The 9,748-nt window shown below is 46.6% G+C and overlaps 1 non-coding gene across 1 annotated transcript; it reads right to left on the bottom strand.

Moving 5' to 3' along the window:
• Positions 1–1,534: 1,534 nt before the first annotated feature.
• Positions 1,535–1,626, bottom strand: TRNAY-GUA (transfer RNA tyrosine (anticodon GUA)). The gene is given in 2 exon segments: positions 1,535–1,570; positions 1,590–1,626. It is a non-coding gene; the product is annotated as a tRNA-Tyr (tRNA).
• Positions 1,627–9,748: the final 8,122 nt, after the last annotated feature.

A 9,748-nucleotide genomic window follows, 5' to 3' on the forward strand; every position in this document is an offset into this window, starting at 1 on the left:
AGACACAAGGAAGCCCGAGAAACAGGTAAGCTGAGTAGCAAGGTCCCCCCAATACAAATCCCGAAAGCAGGAAAAAGACAAAATTGATTCACCTTTTGAAGAAGTTCTTCAGACCATTCGAAACATAAGTAAGCGCTTATAGACTATGGGCCAGTGGATAGCATCTATTAAAGGCTACCATTAGCAATCGATCCTCGAATCCGGCAAAATTCTTCGTTGTTAACACGCGCCCTAGGACCATGGATGACCAAATCATGGACACTGCGGGCTGCAGCAATGGGCTCAAATGCCCTGCAACCTCTTATAGGAAGCACCAAGCCAAAAAAAAAAAATGGCTGGAGGCTTAGCTTGGTTAAGCCTGGAAGATTGCGAAAGCAATAACCCTTGGCTGCGCCTTGGTTCGGCTGATGGTGTGGACATGGTTGCCCTTTGTTAAACTTATGGCTATACATCATCCGACATGGCGCAAGGCAGCGCGCCGACCACTGGGAGGAGCCGAGCTGTAGCCCCATTTATCCTCCTAGCGTGACGTCACACCAGCGAGCGCCCTCTCTCGGTAGCGCTGCAGCAGCGGCGCGCAAGGCTTCGCCTCCACCACCGATGCCGCGAGCTGGGGCAACACCACCAAGATAGCACAAGGCCTGTTGGCTACGCTCCATGACGGCATGCTACTTGGCCCGAAAGTTCCATTGCCAAGGCTGGCATGACGAAAGCGGCGACGTCAAAATCACTGTTGCTTACTCGGGAGCATCCCCATTAGATTCTATGGCAGTGGGGCCAGGTAGCATGACGTCATGGATAGGAGCGAACAGGCCTTGTGCTATCTAGGTGGTGTTGGCTGGGGCCCCGTCTCTCGGTCTGGCGTGACGTCACAGCAGCGAGCGCCCTCTCTCGGTAGCGCCGCAGCAGCGGCGCTAAGGCTTCGCCTCTACCATCGATGCCGCGAGCTGGGGCCCCGTCTCTCGGTCTGGCGTGACGTCACACGGTCACGTGACGCGCAGCTGTGTAAGGAGGTGCCACGACCACCGATGGGCCAAAAGTGCGAGCAGTATTGCTTTCGCAATAAAAGAACGCTAAACCAAGAAGATGGGGGAAGTCGCTCCAGATAAGTAACACTCATCTAAACTTGTAACGAAAGCCAACGCCAAATGTATGTATCGCTTACGTGAAAGAGCTTGAAGAGAAAGTCAAAAACATGTTCATTAATCTCACTAGAAAATCCTGCAACCACTTGAATCCCTTGAACCACTCTAAACCCCGCTTCCAGCACAGGTAATTAAACCCCCCGCGAAAAACTCCTGGCCCCCAGCCAAGATAGCTCCGTGCAGCCGGGCAATTGAGGTATGGCGGTGGAATTGCAGGGGTTATCGAACCAACAAAGTCACGAGGCATGTAGCTTTGTCATACGGTCTTTCAGACAGCGTATTAAAACGACCACTGAGGTATGACTACGGACGAAAAAAGCAAAAGAATACAGCGCGAAACACGTAGTCGTTTGAGATATCAGCGCTAAAACATTAAGCAAAATAAATTCTCCGTCGAGCCGGATTCGAACCAGCGACCTATGGATGTCCGCGTTGGTCAAACCTCTACAGTCCACCGCTCTACCAACTGAGCTATCGACGGAACGCGGGCTGTCTCTCGACCAGCGCGCCTTCGACAGCGGCCGTACATCGCGTGACCCACTTGAAGGGAGGCGACGCGTGTCACGTGCCCCGATCGCGCAAAACTGGTTCAGCCGTCGCTCGAGAATCGGCATTTCTTCACAGAATGCTCGCGCCGCCGCCGTTACACAAGCAGACGCCTTCCTTTTGCTGACACGTTGCTGGTGGGGTGGAATCGTCTTTGCAAAGTGAGATTAGAAAATGCTGCACGGCGAGGGATGGGGAGGATAATGCCAGTAAAGAAAGGGACGGTGCAACACCCCGATTCGATCACGAGTGTTTTACTTTCAATCAGTTCGAACGGGAGGCCCACCTCCCACAACCGTTCGTGCCGATTTCTCGGTCGTATGGGCGACTTCGTTAATTGCATATCGTATTGACCACAAATAAAAATGGGGACAGCGAAGAGAACACAAAAACAACACGGGTGTTTTTTTTTTTTGTGCTCTCTTCGCTGTCCTCGTCTTTATTTCGTCTTTATTTGCGGTCAATATGACATGAAGTAAACACCAACTAGGCCAAAGTGACGTTCTTCTGACTTCGTTAATGCACGCTATCGCGTAACAGATAGTCTTTATACTTTTGCCTAACGTTTCTTTATTGAAAAGAAACAGCGCGGGAAAATGAAGTCGACGCACCGTGGTTTCTCAGTGACAATAATGATCCGCTGCGGTGCATGAGGTCACGGGTGAGATGGGCAAGGTCCTCGGTTCGGAAGCGGAAACTCATTTTCCTCCTAAATATAATAAAAACTTGTATAACTTATATAAAAATATTAACTTGTATAATTGAAGAACTCTTCCACAACACTGAACAAACTCACTCTTAGCGTAACAAGACTCTTAGACGGAAAACACGAGAAAACCAAGGACGGCTGGCGACGCCACCTTGAAGTTCCCGCTCATCGGTTCACCGTGACGTCATGCAGTTTAAAGTCGTCTGCTCGGGCCTAGCTAATCTTTTTATCCGTTACAATGACCTTCGTTGGAATATAGAAAAGCCAAACACCGAAGTTGGGGGATTTTAGAAAACCTTTACTGGACCACAACGGGCTCATGTACGAGAAAGTACCCGTGGTAGCGAAGCATTCATATAGAAAGGCTGTGGCTACAGCAATGCATGCGTCCGAAGTCCCCCTCCAACTGTTTTTACAAGTAAGTTATATACAGACCGATTCGCCAGTATTATTACGCAAGTACGCCGGACGCCTCTCGTTGGTTTATTTTCTTCTTGTTTCACGTTAGGATCGTCGATCGGGCATAAGCAGGCTGATCAGCCCTCGCATCAGCGCTCATTCTGTCTGTGTTGTGGTCCAACATGAACGTTTCGGCGCACAGCCCGCGCAAATCTGTGTGCTCATCATTGCTGTATAAAAACTGCCGCATCTGCTTCCGTAGCGTTGATGGGCATTTCGCAGCAAGAACAATTCGTTCCATCTGGTTCCTCTCGATGCGATACTATAACGTGCGTTTATCGCAAATAGAACAATGTGACAATAGCGCTTTGCTGCCGCGATCCATTAAGTGATTGGTGGAAATACGTTTTTGTTACAGCATTTCACAATTACGAAGATCTCGATGTCGAAACTCGAACCCCAAATCAGCAGAAACTTTGACTAAATGAGGCAGAAAAGCGCAACTCTACTCCGAACAGGTAGCTCCGCTAAGCGCTGTTGAAGTCGCCTTCAGTTTTCGTTCGTGAATAGGCGCGAGTGACGCTTGCCGTACCGTTTGCTTTGTCAAATGATGCAGTTCTTTCTTGATGCTTCTTCGGCAGACTACTTTTATCATACCGCTAGGCAGACCACTAACATAAGCGTAAAAAAATGGCAGCGCAAGTTACGGCGTCTATATGATATGTCATGGTTATGCGTACGTTTGAACGCATTTTCGGCCGTCTCAGTAGAATATGCACACTTCTCCGTTGATGCTGCGACTCGCCGTGGTTGCACCTAGCTATGGTGCTGCTCTGCTATGCACGAGGTCGCGCGATGAAATCGTGGCCGCGGCGGCCGCGTATCGATGGAGCCGAAATGCAAAAATTGGCAGTGGCTTAGCTCGGCTATGCCAGGATATACGTAGCGAAAGCTAAGGCATAGCATGGTTAGCCTTGGTTAATCTTGATTGCAAGTCCAGGTTAGTCTGGTTGTCTAGCTATGTTGCGGCGTTTAGCCAGTCGTTCGGCGCGCTGTTCGTCTGTTTCCTGGGCGATTCGTTTCCTCTTCATCTCGTTCCGATCTCGATTCCAGGCCTCCTCCTGCTTATCAGAATTGTCACCGTCCATACTGCCGCCTCGACTGTGGTTGCGGCGCACGCGAGCTATCCTTTTCAATCCTCCGACATGTTATCAGGCATGCGACGCAGCTGGCGAAGCGAGCGGAGGCGAACGCAACGACGAGGAACGCGGTGTGACGTCATGTGCCTCCTCGGAGCACGGCCACGGCGAAATCGCACGTTCGCGGCCAGTAAAGCTTTCGCTTTAAAAACGCCCGTGTCCGTGCACTGGGCGCACGTTAAGGATCCCCTGGTGGTCAAAATTAATCCGGAGTTCCTCACTACGGCGTGCCTCATAATGTGATTGTGGTTTTGGCATGTAAAACCCCGTTATCTCATCTTTTTGAGGCTGCTTCGTCTACTTAACGTAGTGAATGGTGCATAGCACAAACGTTATAGGGTGCACCTATACAGTAGCTCAGTTCTAAGGTGATCAATGCAACGTGGCTGAGCGCTTGTATTTTTAACGAAACCTGCAGTGGCTGTTTGTATTCAGTCAGTTACAGATTAAAGGTTGGAGTAGAACGTACATAAAACGCACCAGAATTGCTTTTTTAGAAAGGCCGAAATAAAAAAATCACGCGACAGAAAGCTGGACAGTTTGCATTCAGTGGTTAACATTACAAATACAGAAACTATCGCAAGTCGGCGGTTTGGTTTGCGGTAATATCTCCGATTACTACGCTGAGTACCTGGGTTGGATATGTACCGATTAACGAACCTTCTTGTTCTGCTTTTTCTCCACTCTCTGCGGCAGTTTATCTGGCGTGGCGAAAGCCTTTTCAACACTTACCTATGACAAAGCAAGACGACAGGGAGCAGCAGGGCGTCGTCCGCGGCCGAACTGCATTCCACACGCATGCAGTTCTAAGTTAATGCCACCAACACGCGGGTTACTAAAGGAGGTGCTGTAGTGAAGGTCTCCAGAGTAATTTTAACCACCTAGGGTTTTTAGCTTTTGGGTTCACTCAGGTGGTAAGTGAAAAAAACACGCATTATCAGGAACACTGTAGGTTGATGGACTCGATTGTTTCCGTGCGTCCTGTAAAAGAAATTGGGGCAGCTTCACACTAGTGGAGCGAGGACTGAGCAAACAGCGAGGCTGGCAGTCCCACCTAGGTTATTCTTGGTTCGGCTAAGTTTATGCGTGGTTATGCTTGGAGACTCGGTCAAGTTTTCTGCGTGGTGTCGTCGTTTGATGGTGTTCTGCAGGTGCGTTATAGATGGCGTAAATGGTATCGAAATTTTGCCGTGTATTTCCGGTTCCAAAATTACCTCCGCCGCATGCAACCAGCACAACATTGGCCTCAAAATCTTCGTAAAGAATTCTAGTGAGAGTTGCTACTCAGACGTAGATTTGGAGACTACTTACTGTTACAATGAACCGTGGGATTTCTTTTCCGATTTATGCATCACGTTTTTGGTATTTACTGAGCCTCCTTCTTAGTTCACGGTACGCTGCACGCAAAGCATTTTGCTATAAGAGTCGGGCAAAATATTGCAAGCTCCAACCTCGTAGATCAGCTTCGACTGCGGTTAAAAAAAAAAACAATTGGACCCAATTGGAAAATTTCCACTTGTTTTCAATTGGTTCCATTTGTGTATTAGTACACAATTGGGCCACTTGAAACAATTGGGCCAATTGGTTGTATACCAATTGGATCAAATGGTGCAGTTGGCATAGAACCAATTGGGCCCATTGGCATGGAACCAAATGGTCCAAATGGAGCCGCTCGACTGGTCAAATGGTTTTGACTGTGCACAGCCTGCACTGTGTGACTCTGGCAAACAGCACAGCAATAAGGAACCACATCGTTACATGTTGCTCGGCTAGTTGGTTCATATGTATTGTGATCTACTATGATGCAAAACAATATGAACAGCACAGAAAAAGAATCTCTTCAGTAATACTCTTTCCCATGCTTTTCTTTCTTCGCATCATATCACACAACAAGGAGCCACTACTCTTTGGAGCCATCTCTTTAAATACACAAAAAAGTGACTACTTGACAGCTTATAAGATGACACGAAATCACTCCAAAACCAAATTCTGCCCCAAATATTTTTGCGCAGGAATCAGGCTAAAGAAAGCTAGTGTCATGCCAGATACCAGGGGCAACTGTTTTTACACACCGCAGTTTTTTTCGTTTTTTCAACTACTTGAACTTAATGTATGTGAATTGTTTGCAAGTTATGATATTCAGTTAGCCCTGCGTATATTTCCAACAATTTCACTTGCATTTCAAGCCTCTGGAACCACGCTTCAAACTGCTTCACCACAAAAAAAAGCACTTTTATTTTGTACTGAATGACAACAACACTTATTTTACCAAAGCAGAGTTCATTTTTGATGACCAGTGGGACAAAGGTCTTAACACGGTACTCTGCACCCTTGTACGAAACGCAACTAAATGTCACAGAGTTGGTAAAATGAAAGGTATTACTTTCAAAGCAGCCATATATTTCTGGAGGAAAGTTCTGAGCACAAACTGGCACAGCAGAGGTGAAGAAGACGCCTGAAGTGAAAAAACGTTCAGAATGCAAACATGCCTGCAACAGCAGATGCTTCTCTGCAAGCGTTCCACAAACCGCTTTGAAGGTTTTCGTAGACCGCACGCAGTTAATAAAGTAAGAATGTTTTATTTCAAACCGCAACATCGACATGTTTATTAATGGCCCGAAGTGCATCATCAAGCTTGGGAAACGAAGCATGAAATGGTGTTTTGGCTTCAAAGCTTCTGAAGGAAAAAGGGAAAGCCTGTCTGTTACATACTCCTCCGTTAAATGTCCAAGTATGCTGCCTGCTCTCCAGTGACTACTGATGCACACACAATGTCCAGAATTTTTTTTAGATTGAGGTACAACCTACAGACAACGTTTGTACTTTCAATCTTGTGCCCAATCATCAGAGGGAGAAGTCGAAGCAGCACCTACGTTTTTACGGCCTCACAGCCTAAGTTCTTGCCATGCCCATTAATTTCGCAATGCTTAGTAGAAGCATGTGATCCTTGGTAGCTGAAATTTATTATGCAATAATTCAAATAATTGTAAGTGAAGCAGCGTTGGGCCTCAACAAAATATTTGAGAAAAAGGACCATATCATAACAGGCCACGCCTTGAAAGAGAGGTCATGAGCAATGCATGGGGGCAGTCTTGGGTTGCAGACATAGAAAAATGCAAGCTTGTTAAAAACACTGCCGAATTTGACACCTTCAAATACTGTTCCTATATTAGTGGGTTGCTCAACAGCAAAGTCGTAAATGGAAGGTGTTCTTATCTTAGCGAGCATATAGGGTTTTGCGTGAAACTCTGAATTAGTTATTTGGCAGTACCTGCAGAAGTGCCGAGATGAGTTGAAGCTTTCTGTAAACCCACCAGTAAAATATTGCCCAAGGTTATCGCCAAGTATTGCTAGAACAGTACCCTTGACGAGTGCACCACCAAACGGAATTTCGTCTTTTTCCAGCTGCAAGAGGTGATTTATCAAAGGCTCAAAAACTTTTTCTTGACTAAAAAATTCAGATCAGACTCTCAACACAGAAGTGCTGAATGTGGTCACGTCTAGATTGATTTTGTTTTGTGAAATTCGCAAGTGTAAAGTAGACACCACCCAACTTGTGCTTCTTCCTAGCAGAGTCAAGAGGATTAGCCACCTCAAAGGCATCTTGGTGCAACAGAACCTGAAGTGAAATGCACCATATTTAGAAGCTAGGGCATCAGTAATATCGGCTACACAATCCCCAATGAGTGGACGCTCTGTGCTTAGAAGGCACTCTGCAACCTCGGAACTGGCCAGAAGTGCAGTCAACGTCTTCAAAATGGGAACACAATGTTTGTGCCTTTCTTTTCTGAAGCTGTTTAGACCAAGTCTTACACATGTTGGTTGAATGTGCGCGTACGCTTTCTTGAAGTAAGCTTAGCGCTTGTATCAGTGCTGAATAATGAATTCAGCTCGCTGAAAGCATCATTGTGAGTTGCGGTGACGAGTTGTTTTGTAATAGCGGCACCAGCTTTGTTTTTATGCAGTGCCTGCAAATTGGAAATGGTGCATTTCTTATATAGTTCATGAATTTGGGTAAACTTTTGTGCAATGCTTTGCGCAGTGCTGACAGGAACAATAAGTTTTGGCTCAAGCATCATGTAGAAAAGACCAAGAGAATGAACAAAACAATCCTTCCATTCCTCATTTCTACTTTCTGTTGTACCATCACTGCAACTTAAGCTGACTGCATTACCCACAGGCTGATTCATGCTAGATAACTCGCAGCCAGATGTAGAGTCAAGAAATGAAACACAACATGTATGACTTCCTCTAGCATGTTTTCGAGCTAAATGGCTCGACAGTGAAGACTTCACCTTGAGTACGGTACCGCAACCGCTAACAGGGCACTTCACTGCAACTCCAGCACTCATATGCCAGTTAAGATGACTCAAAAATATATTTCTTGTTTCAAACTCTTAAGGTAGCCCTGGACCAAATGTGAAAACAAAGTCATCGAGTGGATCAAGCACGGAGCTATGAACCTCACACTCTTTCCTATGCATCCTGAGGATGTGGCACCTGAGACCAGCATAGGTAACAAATTCATGACAGCGAAAAAAAAATGCACGCGAGGAATTTTTCAAGAACAACAGGCAGTTACACCATAATGGCGAGCATAGCCTGAGAGAGTCTCAATTTCAAATTCACACCTTCTGCATGCAATTATAGTACCCTACAGTGACAATGGCAACAATTTGGTGTTTAATGCCATAAGCAATACTTGACACCATGCAGAGCTGAGAAATACGCTCCCAATAGTACACCACTACTTCAGGACAAGCATCTGTCAATGCAATCAATGAAATAAGCTTTGTGAGAAGCTCAGGTAACTACACAAAACATAAAAGTAATCTTCAAAAGCAGGCCCCACTCGATGACTTGATCCGTGGAGCAAATGGAGGAGCTGCGAAAACGCAAGAACACTCTGTATCCTAAGTGCGTCAAGGATACTCAGCAAGGATACTGATTTCGTTCGCTTGAATCACGGTGGAGTGCAGCGAAGGGGAGATGGAATCGAGTCTAAAGGAGGCAATTGACCGAACCGAAACTTTCCTCGAGGGCACAGGGCTAAAGTGCTCGACGAAAAAGTCGGAACTACTTCTCTACAAACCGGTCAGAAAAGGTCCCATACCCAGGGGGTGGAAGCCCCTGAACGAGGTTAGCATGAAGCTTCACACCAAGAGTGGTGCCAACATTCCTAGGGTAGACACTCTACGGGTACTCGGAATGTTCATTGAGTCTAATGTAGGCAACATTACCACGCTCAGGAAAACCACCACGACCAAGACGGAGTGCATGATCAGCCTGATTAATAGAATCTCCAACAAGAGAGGACGTCTGAAAGAAGCTTCTCAGACTTTTCCACGCATTTCTCATGAGACACATCGTCTACGGGGCTGCAATGCACAAGCGGTACGCGTCCGAAAAGAACAAGCTGAATACGATAATCCGTAAGAGCATCAAGAAAGTGCTAGGAGTGCTAGTAAATGCCAGCATGGAACGCCTTCTCCAGCTGGGTGTACATAACACACTCGCCGAAATCATTGAAGCTCAAAAAACGGCTCGAATATCACGTCTCTCCAGCACACCCGCGGGGAGGGAGATTCTCACGGTCTTGGAAGTTAGTCCCACTATATTGGAGTAAAGTAAATGTGCAATGTCGGATCACCTAAGGGACAACATCATGGTTGATCCTTTTCCCAAAAACGTACGTCCGCAACACAATGCACGCAGACGCAGAGCTCGCGCTGTGGCCCTGCTCCGGAAGA

This window comes from Dermacentor andersoni, chromosome 6 (genome assembly GCF_023375885.2).
Source record: "Dermacentor andersoni chromosome 6, qqDerAnde1_hic_scaffold, whole genome shotgun sequence".
Lineage (NCBI taxonomy): Eukaryota > Metazoa > Arthropoda > Arachnida > Ixodida > Ixodidae > Dermacentor > Dermacentor andersoni.